The 12648-nt window shown below is 46.2% G+C and overlaps 1 non-coding gene across 1 annotated transcript; it reads left to right on the forward strand.

The window, feature by feature from the left end:
- Positions 1 to 10403: 10403 nt before the first annotated feature.
- Positions 10404 to 10475, forward strand: TRNAQ-UUG (transfer RNA glutamine (anticodon UUG)). The gene has a single exon. It is a non-coding gene; the product is annotated as a tRNA-Gln (tRNA).
- Positions 10476 to 12648: the final 2173 nt, after the last annotated feature.

The following is a 12648-nucleotide window of genomic DNA, read 5'->3' on the forward strand; positions in this document are numbered from 1 at the left end:
TGAGCAGCGCTTGAGTCGGGGTACCACGCGGGTGGACGGTGTCCCCCCACTTATTTTACCAGGAGCTCAATTACTGGAGCAAATGGAGCTACACATTCACTCTTTGGCCTCTTTGCCGAGATCACAGGTCATTCAGAACGTTGCTCATGTGCTGGTTTCTCTGATGCAATCGCTTCTAAGGGGTGAGCGAGTAGGCAATGAGTCTGATGGTGCAAGTCACCTTTCGTGATGTCACTTCCTGTTGTGACATCAGCTTCCCCCACTTCTTTTTTTAAGAGTTGTGCCCTGACTCTGGGGATAGCCCACTGGATGGCCCCAGCTCAGCATCATGTTACTCTGGGGATAGCTCACTAGATGGCCCTAGCTCAGCATCCTGTTACTCTGGGGATAGCTCACCGGATGGCCTCAATCAATCAATCAAAACATTTATAGAGCGTGCTACTCACCCGCGAGGGTCTCAAGGCGCTGGGAGAAGGGGGGGGGGGGGTGCTACTGCTTGAAAAGCCAGGTCTTGAGGTGCTTCCTGAAGGAGAGATGGTCCTGGGTAAGTCGAAGGTGGGCTGGGAGGGTGTTCCATGTCTTGACCGCCAGGTAGGTGAAGGATCTTTCTCCGGTGGTGGTTCTGCGGATCCGTGGGACGGTGGCGAGGGCGAGGCTGGCGGAGCGGAGCTGGCGGGTCGGCGTGTAGAACGTGAGGCAGTTGTTGAGGTATTCGGGGCCAAAGTCGTGGAGAGCCTTGTGTGCGTGGGTGAGGAATTTGAACGTGATCCTTTTGCTGACGGGGAGCCAGTGCAGGTCACTCAGGTGGGCGGAGATGTGGCGGTGTCTGGGGATGTCCAGGATGAGTCGTGCTGATGCGTTCTGGATGCGCTGGAGTCTTTTCTGTAGTTTGGCAGTGGTCCCAGCGTAGAGGGCGTTCCCGTAGTTCAGACGGCTGGTGACGAGGGCCTGGGTGACTGTCTTCCTGGTTTCAGTGGGGATCCAGCGGAAGATCTTACGGAGCATGCGGAGGGTGTTGAAGCAGGAGGAAGTAACGGCATTGACTTGCCTGATCATCGTGAGGGAGGAGTCAAGGATGAAGCCCAGGTTGCGTGCATGGTCCGTGGGCTTGGGGGGGTGCCCAGTGCAGGGGGTCACCAGGAGTCGTCCCAGGCAGAGATGGATGGGCCGAGGATGAGGACTTCTGTCTTGTCTGAGTTCAGGTTCAGGTTTTAATGTCTTTATTTCGATAATAAAATCATAAAAGACAAAATGAAAACATTCATGAAACAAATCAAAAACCACCACTGCAAGTAAGCAATTATGTAAAGACAAGCTTAAACATATTATTAAATTTACACTAAGACTAAAATTACAATTAAAAGTTTATTAAACATTTCTCAGTTCCACAAGACATAAATAAACCTGAAACTAAAGATACAATAAAGACTAGAACATTTCAAGATATAATTAGGAAGAGGATGGGTTCCTTCTGGCTCTAATTGCCCAAGCCCAGCCTAAAAATTTGGCCAAGCATATCACAGTGATTTCAGAAGTGATTGTTTTCAGGGCCCAAATTGCATCCGAGGAATTTCTGCAGGGTAGTCGTTTGAACAGGGGTTTTAACCACTTAGAACGGGGTTCTGAATACTGGGGACAGACAAACAGTAAATGACCCTCGGTTTCTTTATGGTCTGGGCACCAGCTACAAAAGCTAGAAGAGGTTTTACCCCAGGATGAGGTGAAAGAATTCAGTGGTAATGAGCCCACCCGAAATTGATGATACAGTTTTTTGTCCAGTGGTCTGGTAATGGAATCCCAGTAAGTCTCACGGGCGGGATCCAACTTTAAACTTAAAAAGCGCCCCGTTAAACCCCCAGAACTGGAAGCATGTACCAAGGAAAGACGGGATGAGGCCCAAAATAGTTCCTTAAATTCTTTTTTCGATGGGAAGATATTAGTACCTGGGGACACCCACAGATGTATTAGGACCATATCAGACAGACTCTTTTTCACCGAACGGAGCCATGGGATTCGTTCAGAACCCCCCATAGACTTCACTTCTGCTAGCTCCTTTGCAAAAAGTGCAAGATCCTCCGAGGTCCATAAGCGCCTCCATGTGGACACTACTCTAAATCTGGCCATGTCGGTGATTGGCAGGCAACCCATATCATGGCAGAGGGGAGTCAGTGGAGTGGATTGGGGTAACCCTACCAGGTTCCGAAGAAATCTACACTGTATTCTATATAGACTGGAAAGGTCCATAAACCCCCATAACTCTGCCCCGTAGAGTGTGGCTGTGTTTATTTTGGTGTCATATATTCTCAGGGCAGGAATGACCCGCTTTGTGATGGATTTCTTCTGCTCACGCAGAAGACATCCAGTCAATTGGGCGAGTTTTAGCTGCTGGGTCGCTATTTGATCTTTCCAAGACAGACGACGGTCCAAAGTGACCCCCAGATACATCATGGTTTCAACTTGTTCCAAGTTGACCCCACTCATTTGTACGTTACTACGTATACGTTTTTTCTTGGATAAAACCATGAACTTGGTTTTGCCCACATATCTGGAGGTCGTTTTTTATACAAAACTCCTCAAAACGATTCAAAGCCCGCTGTAGGCCTCCCCGGGTCTTTGATAGGAGTAGGGTGTCGTCGGCAAAGATCAACATAGGAAATTTAGTCCCTGCCAGGGATGGAGCATCGGTGTGAGTGGACATGAAGAATTTGACTACTTGGTCAATAAAAAGTAAAAAGAGGGTGGGAGCGAGAACGCACCCCTGACGAACTCCTCGTGATACTGAAAAGGAGTCCGTATATTGACCTTGTGCTCCCCACCTTACCCTGGCGTAGTTTTCGTCATGTAGTCTGATAATCATCTCCACTAATTCACCCGGCATACCCAAATCCCTCAATACCTGCCATAATTTACCCCTTGGTACCAGATCGAAGGCTGACTTCATATCTATAAAGGCGGCAAAGATAGTACCACCGCCAAGCGTGACAACCTTCCAAAAGATCATACAAAAACGTAACACCTGATCGATGGTACTTATACCAGATCTGAAGCCCGCCTGCGTTGGGGATAGTATATTTTCAAGATCCATCCACCCGTGCACTCTGGCCAAAATCATACGGGCAAAGACTTTTTGGAAACAGTCAAATAAACTAATCGGGCGATAGTTACCTGGGTTAGATCTATCTCCCTTTTTATGTATGGGGAGAATCTCAGCCCCCTTCCATGTTTTGGGAATACAGGCACCCCTCGCTATAGCATTAGCTATGTTTGTTAAATAAGGTACCCAGAGGGCTGTGGTGGCCTTAAACAGATCGGCTGGAATTTGATCCAACCCAGGGGCTTTCCCCCGCTTTGTTAAGCCTAAGGCTAACTCCATTTCTGTTTCGGTGAAGGTCAGGGTCATATCGCAGGGGGGCATTACATGTAACAGGTTCAAAATGGGCGGAGGGTCATTAACTTCTGAGCAAAATTGGGAAGTGTAATAGTTTATCCAGGCTTCTGGGGATACATGATTAGGTGGAGTACGAAAATCACCATCCTTACCACATTTAACAATGTCCCAGAATTTAGACTGGTTATTGGACTTGCTGGCATCCAAAAGATCCGCCCAATAATCATCCTCCCACGCCCTCTTTGCTTACCACTGTACTCTTTTATACCATTTCCTAGCCGCCTTTACAGCGCTCATGTTTCTAGATTTAACTTTCTCAATTAGTAAGCTATGGGCCTCCCTACAATCTTTGTTGTACCATTTTGCTCTTATGGCTTGCGGATGCCCAGTGCCTTTCTTGCATGGTTTTGAGAGAAGTTGATTGAGCTCAATAAAACATTTATCATGCATGCCCATAATCTTATCTAGTTCGGTGTGACCCCTCCCTGCAACCTCTGTCATCATTTTATTTAGTGCAAGCTTCACCACATTTTCTATACTGGCCTGTATAGTTGTATCACTTGAAATTGCGGACCATTTCAATCTCCTCCGATCATTTGATAAGGTTACAACCCCTTGCCCCCTAGGAGCTGGTCCCGCCAATCTCGTCAGATCATACAATTTAAGTTTCAGAGACAGAGGATTATGATCACTTTCTGGGCGCATAACAATTTCCATATCAACTATCAGGCTCCAGAATTCCATTTTTAAAAAAATGTAGTCTATGCGACTTTTTCTCAAACCATTGTCAAATGTAAAATTGGCGCCAATGTCCGATTGGGTGCGACCATTTGCGGCCCTTAAGCCCGAGGTAAGACAAAAAGCAGTCCAACTCAGGCCAGCCTCCGTTGCTTTAACAGGTTTTTTACACATTAGTTCCGGGATTTTCCATGTAACATCCTCTGCAAACCCCCAGTTATCCTCAGTCAAATAAAGCGGCTCGATAGTGCAATTTATATCACCGGCTAACAGGATAAATGTTCCCTTGTTCCAACCAGCCAGAAGATTGTCCAAAACACCTACCAGCTGAGGGCATCGGCCGCCAGGAAGGCCTTGAGAATAGATATTAACGATAAGCATGTCCTGGCCCCCTTCCTTGCTCAACCTAATCGCCAAGATATCAGGATTTTCCACATACAGTTCAGTAGTCGAGTAACCCCAAGCCTGCTTAACCCACGTAGTCAATCCCCCAGAAGCACGCCCTTTATTACTCTTTATTGCGGGTTTAAAGAAGTTTATAAACCCAGCTTTGTATATAGGAGCGGTAGCCCAGGTTTCTTGTAGTAACACCACATCATATTTATCAATGAACTCTAACCAGTCCTCAGAGTCCAGACGGGTCTTTACTCCAGCTACATTCCAGGACACAATATTAGATATCAATGTGTCGGCTTCTACAAGGTTATTACTTACGTTAGGAGATAAGTGGGGGTTAGGTAATCTAACGCTTAATGACTTATTTCTGGCTCCTTTTTCTTCGGTTTTAGGAATTAACACCCTTTCCCCAGCTGGCGGAACCAGTATGCTAACTTTTTTGTGGGACATAGGCTGGTTATCCAAGTTTAATTCCATCACAAGGTTATCAATCAGGTTAGATAACGGGCTGGGTGAACACAGTCAATCTATCCATTCTAGGTCTGACAGCACCTCAAAATGATTAAATAGCGGGGGGTACTGTTGGGGGTAAGGTGTTATCGGCCCTTGAGGCCTCCCCACTCTTGTTTTCCACTGGTTAGGGCCCATGGGGTAGTTAACGTGTGTGTGGGGGTAAAAATAGGCAAGGTCCAGAGTCTGAACATCACCTAGACGAGCAAATCTTGCTTTTCGTCGTATTCGGTCCACCACCCAGGGGTCTTTAAAAGAAATCAGGATACAGTCCCCTTCTAGATCTTTTGAGCCCTTGCCCACCCAGTCAACTCTCCTTACATAGAGGATTTCAGTAGGGGATGAGGGTGGGAGAGGGCGGTGTTTATTTAACCAAAATATAACTTTGTTCCGCAGGTCCCCTTAGGTCTCTTTAATGCCATCTCTTAAAGGGGCCACCCCAGTTAAAACAATTGTATATTGGGACGCCTCTGTGGGTAAGTTAACTCGGGGTGTGGGGCGTATTTTTCGGTTATCCATCATCTGGGACCTAGAGGAATAGAGATTGTTTTGGTCTTTACCCATTGTTGGTAATTGTACTGGGGTACTATTAGGTTGTTTTGACATGCCTTTCGGCAAGAGATGTTTCACTGGGGCTTTACTGGGAATTAGTGGACGTTTATCCCTTGGAATATCCTTTACAGGAGCTCTGCTGGCGGTGGTCAAAGTAGCAGCGGGTTTTGCCCCTGGTAAGGGTTTGCTGTTAGCAGCGAGAGTCCCTAAGGGTACAGGCTTACTTGCAGGGATCGCTGTGGGTTTTCCCGCTAGTTGGTTTTTGCCCAAAGTTGGGTTACAGGCCCCCATCCCAGTAAAGGGCATTGTTAACTTTTGCAAAAGACCCAGGTTGGTGTTTACAGCTAGTTCCAATACATCTATTTTAGCGGTCATCAACCTTGTTCTCTCTAGGACCGGAAGCAGTATAGTTTTTAATAATGCTTCCATCTTGACCAACAGAATATCATCGCTGTTAAGACAGGTTGGGCAGGGGTTTGATGACCCAGAGGGGGCTAATGAGGGACAATACACCGTTGGGAAACCTTGATGGGGCTGAGAAAGAGATATGCTCACACTATTAGTAAGATCGATTTTGGGTTGCTTTTGGACCTTTTCCCCCTGTTGACTCGAAACATGTTTTCTTTTCCGGGATGTTGGATTTGGGCTATTTTGAGGCAGGTTGGACAAGTTGGGGGGGGTGGGAACATAAGATTGGGATGCATTGGACAAACTATATTCGTCATCCTCAATATACTGACTGTCATCCCCATCGCTTGTCTGATTAACATAGGAGTTCTGTTCCCTGTTATCGTTGGGTGGGGATATAGTAACCCCGTCTCCATCTACATGGACGATCGCCTCTGTCTCTGCGGTAGAAATACAATTAAAAGCTGCATGAGAGACAGGGCTTTTGGCATGAGCTAGGGCACCAATTGAAGAGCGCTTCCCGGTAACTAAATCCAGGGACAGTCTATGTTCTACCATTTCAATTTCTTTTTCCAGAATTCCCGTTGCTCTGGTGATAAAAGCATCGAGGGGACCAGAAACAACACCCTTGGAGGTTTGTATGTGGACTAAGCGTTCTTTCCCAGATCTTAATGCCATATTTGGGAGCTGGATGAGGAAGTATATAAAAGTAAAATATAACTAAGTCCACTATACTACCTAATGGATACCAGTGGGCCCCCTCTTTAATAGTAAGTAAAAAATACAACTATATACACTATTCAAAAAAAGCTAATGTGAGACAAAATAAATTTTTTGCAAGACTCTCGGCCCAACCCAACCTTGTCCGACCACGGACGGCCTCAGATGGCCCGCCCTTTGCCCGGGCTTAGCCCCGGGCTGAGACCCGCGCGCGTCCCGCGTCGCGTGATTAGGAGCGAGATTATATCGCTACGGGCGGTGGGCGGGAACACCGAGGGAAGAGGCAGCAGCTGGGTGTCAGAGAGCCTGCTGGACCTCGCAGTCCCTCGGTGTTAAAAGTACTTAAAGAGCTCTCCCCCTTTCAAAATGCACACAGGCAGCAAACGTCAGCAGTTTGTAGAGAATCCCACGTCGTCCTCTATACTCGAACAGCAGGAGTTGGAATCTGGAAATCCCACACGCACTGAGCGGCACCCGCGGAGCGGGGGCCGCGAAAGTTATTTCAAGGGTCCGGGCGGGGGGCGGGAACACTGAGGGAAGAGGCAGCAGCTGGGTGTCAGAGAGCCTGCTGGACCTCGCAGTCCCTCGGTGTTAAAAGTACTTAAAGAGCTCTCTCCCTTTCAAAATGCACACAGGCAGCAAACGTCAGCAGTTTGTAGAGAATCCCACGTCGTCCTCTATACTCGAACAGCAGGAGTTGGAACCTGGAAATCCCACACGCACTGAGCGGCAGTTCAGTTTCAGATGGCTGAGCCTCATCCAGTCCGCGACGTCTTTCATTCCGTCCTGGAAGCTGGCTTTGGCGGTGGCGGGATCGTTGATGAGGTAGAGGATCAGCTGGGTATCGTCGGTGTAGGAGATAATGTTGAGGTTGTGCCTGCGTGCGATGGCTGCGAGGGGGCTCATGTAGACATTGAAGAGGGTGGGGCTGAGCGAGGAGCCCTGAGGCACGCCGCAGATGATCTTGGTGGCTTCTGCAAGGAAGGGCGGGAGACGGACTCTTTGTGTTCTGTCGGAGAGGAAGGAGGTGATCCATTCCAAGGTCTTTCCTTGGATCCCGGCGTGGTGGAGGCGGGTTGTCAGGGTGCGGTGGCAGACCGTGTCGAGAGCAGCCGAGAGGTTGAGGAGGATGAGGGTGGCGGTTTCTCCGTTGTCAAGCAGGGTCCTGATGTCATCGGTGGATGCGATGAGGGCGGTCTCGGTGCTGTGGTTCGCTTGGAATCCGTACTGCGATGGGTCGAGGGAGCCGTTCGTCTCGAGGAAGGCTGTCAGCTGATTGTTGACGGTTTTCTCGATGACTTTTGCGGGGAAGGGGAGGAGCGAGATGGGGCGGAAGATCTTGAGGTCAGTGGGGTCTGCGGTGGATTTCTTCAGGAGGGCGCTGATCTCTGCATGCTTCCAGCTCTCTGGGAAGGTGGCGGATACGAAGGAGTTGTTGATGATGTCCCGGAGTTGGGGTGCGATGATGGAGTCGGCTTTGTTGAAGATGTGGTGTGTGCAGAGATCGGCTGGGGAGCCCGAGTGGATGATATTCATCGTGTGGATGGTGTCTTCCGTGCTGACCAGCGTCCAGGCGCTTATGGTGGTGGTGGGCAGCGTAGGTTCGGTGGTAGGGGCTGCGATCTGAGCGCCGAAGCTGTTGTGTATGTCGGCGATCTTGCGATGGAAAAAAGTGGCGAGAGAGTTGCAGAGGTCTTGCGATGGCGTGATGTCGTTGTTGCTGGCGTCGGGGTTGGAGAGCTCTTTCATGATGTTGAAGAAGTCCTTGCTGTTGTGAGTGTTGTTGTCCAGTCGTTCTCTGAAGGATGATCCTTTGGCGGTGCGGATCAGCTGGTGGTGTGTGCGGATGGCGTTCTTGAGGGCTGTCATGTTTTCCGTTGATTGGTTGTTATGCCAGGCTTTCTCAAGGGCACGGCAGGATTTCTTGGAGTCTTTGAGATCGTTGGTGAACCATGCTACTTTATTGCTGTCGGGGTTGCTTGGAGGGTTCTTCAGTGGAGCAAGGGCATCGGCGCAGTCTGTGATCCACTGTGGGAGGTTGCGGGCTGCTTCGTTGGGGTCCGTAGTGTGGGTGGGAAGGTTTTGGCTCAAGGAGGTGGTGAGTTGGTCGGTGGTGATCTTGGTCCAGTATCTTTTGGGGGTCTGTTGTGGACGGTGGTGGGTCGTTGTCTTCCTGAAGTTGAAGTGTACGCAGCTGTGGTCGGTTCCGTGAAGCTCGGTGGTGTGGCTGAAGGAGACGTGGTTGCTGGCGGAGAAAACGGTGTCGAGTGTGTGGCCGGCGTAGTGTGTGGGGGAGTTGACCAGTTGCTTGAGTCCGAGGTTGGCGAGGTTGTCTAGTAGGGAGGTGGTGTTGCTGTCCTTGTCGTTCTCCAGGTGGAAGTTGAGGTCTCCTAGGAGGATGTAGTCGGAGGAGGCGAGGGCGAGCGGGCGCCCGGGGGTCTGTAGATGAGGGTGCCTCTGAGGGTGGTCTTGGGGTTGGTGTGTATCTGGTAGTGAAGGTGCTCTGCGGCGGTGAGGGTGTCGTTGGTGTTGGTCGTGATGCGGATGGTGTGATTCATAAGTGATTTATTGATCTGAGCTCTTTGCATGAGGGCCTTTCATGATTACTTTCAGAGACTTGTGTTCTGTTGTGTGATCTTTGGTTCTTTAAGTGAGCTTTAGTTGGGGGCATACACTTTGTGTATGGTTACGTTTTTACTTTTCCCATCTGGGTATTAAGGGCGGCTGGAAGACAGCTTCATTTGCCGACTGTTGGGGACGTGGGCGTGGTTTGCTTTTACTTCGGCACATAGTAAAGGTTCGTTTAAATTTTCAAGTTTTGTTTCAATGCTTGAGAGGAATAGAAAAGAAGTATTCTGAAGATCTACTTAAATGTATAATCTATTTGAATGATAATTTAAAGCTGTTACTGCTGCCTCCAGTGTACCCAGGAGAGATGCAAACAGGTGCTTTTTGAATTCCTTGTAACCCTGGAATGTGACCTTGTGTTGACCTCTTCTATGTGTGACACAGCCCTGCAGCACCGCGCCCTGCACTTTCCCTTTTCTGTATTTCTATGAAGCGTGTACTGTCACTGACTCCTACATGGCAGCGTTTTAGTGTAGGAAAGTGGGAGATTAAAAATATATATATATTCAGGAGACTATTTCCTGCAGAAACAATTTCAGGCGGGCGGGTGACAGCCAAAATAAAGACATTTTTGGCTTTGAAATCGGGAGTGTCCCGCAGGAGTCGGGTTTATTGGCAGGTATCCTGTCTGCCCTGTGCCTGTTTTTTGTGTGACAGAAGTTTGCAGTGCACCTCGCACCTATGTTGCTCGTCTGAGAAGCTTGGGCTGCAAGCACAGCTGAGTGTCACTGTTCTGTCATTATTAGTGGAGTTGGAAAGAAACGTCACTATCTAAAAGTCGGGACTTTTGCCTCTAGCACAGAGTATTCTATGGTTATAGGTTCTGTAGGACAAGGCTCCCTCGTCACGATTATCAGCCCCGAGCCCTCCTTTCATCCTCACTTCAGGCAGATAATGTTCACTTTCTGAAACTATTGGAGGGCCGCAAAAAATATACATTAAAGTTACAATATGAAGGCAAAGTGGGGCATTTCTGGTGAGCAAGTATAATAGATGTACGAGCAGATCACACACATTCTGCTCCATCTTGGAAACATAAAACGTAAGAGCAGCTGACTCCTGCGGTTCCATGGTGTAATGGTTAGCACTCTGGACTTTGAATCCAGCGATCCGAGTTCAAATCTCGGTGGGACCAGATGCTTTTACTTTTACAGAAAGTGGCCCGATCTTATCAACTCTTGTTATCTGCCCCAGAACACGTTGTATTTTAAGGTTTTGTGTTTTATATATCAGGACACATTTAAAGTCTTAAAAATGTACTTTAAGGTTTTGTGTTTTTATATATCAGGACACATTTAAAGTCTTTAAAATGTATTTTAATGTTTTATGTTTTATATATCAGGACACATTTGAAGTCTTTAAAATGTTTTTTAAGGTTTTGTGTTTTATATATCAGGACACATTTGAAGTCTTAAAATGTATTTTAAGGTTTTGTGTTTTATATATCAGGAGGACACATTTGAAGTCTTTATAATGTATGTTAAGATTTTGTGTTTTATATATCAGGACACATTTGAAGTCTTAAAATGTATTTTAAGGTTTTGTGTCTTATATATCAGGAGGACACATTTGAAGTCTTTAAAATGTATTTTAAGGTTTTATGTTTTTATATATCAGGACACATTTAAAGTATTTAAAATGTATTTTAATGTTTTATGTTTTATATATCAGGACACATTTGAAGTCTTTAAAATGTTTTTTAAGGTTTTGTGTTTTATATATCAGGACACATTTGAAGTCTTAAAATGTATTTTAAGGTTTTGTGTTTTATATATCAGGAGGACACATTTGAAGTCTTTATAATGTATGTTAAGATTTTGTGTTTTATATATCAGGACACATTTGAAGTCTTAAAATGTATTTTAAGGTTTTGTGTTTTATATATCAGGAGGACACATTTGAAGTCTTTAAAATGTATTTTAAGGTTTTATGTTTTATGTATCAGGACACATTTGAAGTTTTTAAAATGTTTAAAGTTTTGTGTTTTATATATCAGGACACATTTGAAGTCTTAAAATGTATTTTAAGGTTTTGTGTTTTATATATCAGGAGGACACATTTGAAGTGTTTAAAATGTATTTTAAGGTCTTGTGTTTTATATATCAGGAGGACACATTTGAAGTCTTTAAAATGTATTTTAAGTTTTTGTGTTTTATAGATCAGGACACATTTGAAGTCTTAAAATGTATTTTAAGGTTTTGTGTTTTATATATCAGGATGACACATTTGAAGTCTTTAAAATGTATTTTAAGGTTTTGTGTTTTATATATGTGTTTATTTACTAAAACTTAGTAACTTCCTCTGTTCATTCACCTACGATTGTACTCTGTGTATCTTTTTTTTATGCTTATTAATGGCCTATTCTTTTGCGTTCCAACATATTGTATTGTTTTGCGTTTATATAGCCCTTACTTCCCTGACGTAGCGTCGAAGCGCTACATATCACATGTTTAGTTACATTTTTCACTATTTTGCTAAAATACTTGAGCTCAGTTCTCCATCACTCCTAATGTCGAGCGCTTTAATACAGTCTCTGGCCCGACTTCATGGAACATACTGACTGCCACTGCAGCCTCCCACGTGGTCACTGAGGAATCCACCAGACTTGCGCGGACTTTCTCCATAAAGTCTACATATTAAACAAGCTACAGTGACCAGTGCATTCATCATCTGCTAAAGTCGCATCTTGCTGTTTATTTTCCTTTTTTCGACTAAATAGACAACTCATGAAAAAAAGCTTCTAAAGGTGTTTCCGGCCATTTCGGAAGGAAGACCTTTCATGTGGGAAGAAACTGCGAATAGCCACTAGAAGCTCGCGCTGGATGGACGGTGCTGTGGGCATTATCAGCCAAGACTTGGGCTCAGGAGCATGTCCGGGATCAAGGCCTATGGTTCCAAGTTTACCAGGCTAGACCTGTTCTAAAGATGCATTTATGGCCAGGTTCCTGTTGGAGAAATCATTGTCCACTGCTGAAATTTGCTGATGTGCTAAATACAGAAATAATGGACCCCTCGAACACGCATGTGTGTACGTGTTTGCGTGCCTGTACCCGTGCGTGTGTGATATATATAGGGTGACCATACAAAACGGGCACTTTCAGTGCTTAATTTGAGCCAGTGGTTTCTGGGGCTCCGTGCCTGCACTTTAATTGCCCGCAAATCTACTTATGATAGCCCAGCCTCATGCTGGAGCAGTCTGTCTAATTCTGAAATGATCACACCGATAGTCAGGGCACAAGTCCTAAAAAAAGAAGTGGGGGACTAACCTAAATAATAAGTATGCAAGAGGCATCACGGCGCGGTGCGTA

The sequence above is a fragment of the Lissotriton helveticus genome, chromosome 1_2 (genome assembly GCF_964261635.1).
Source record: "Lissotriton helveticus chromosome 1_2, aLisHel1.1, whole genome shotgun sequence".
Lineage (NCBI taxonomy): Eukaryota > Metazoa > Chordata > Amphibia > Caudata > Salamandridae > Lissotriton > Lissotriton helveticus.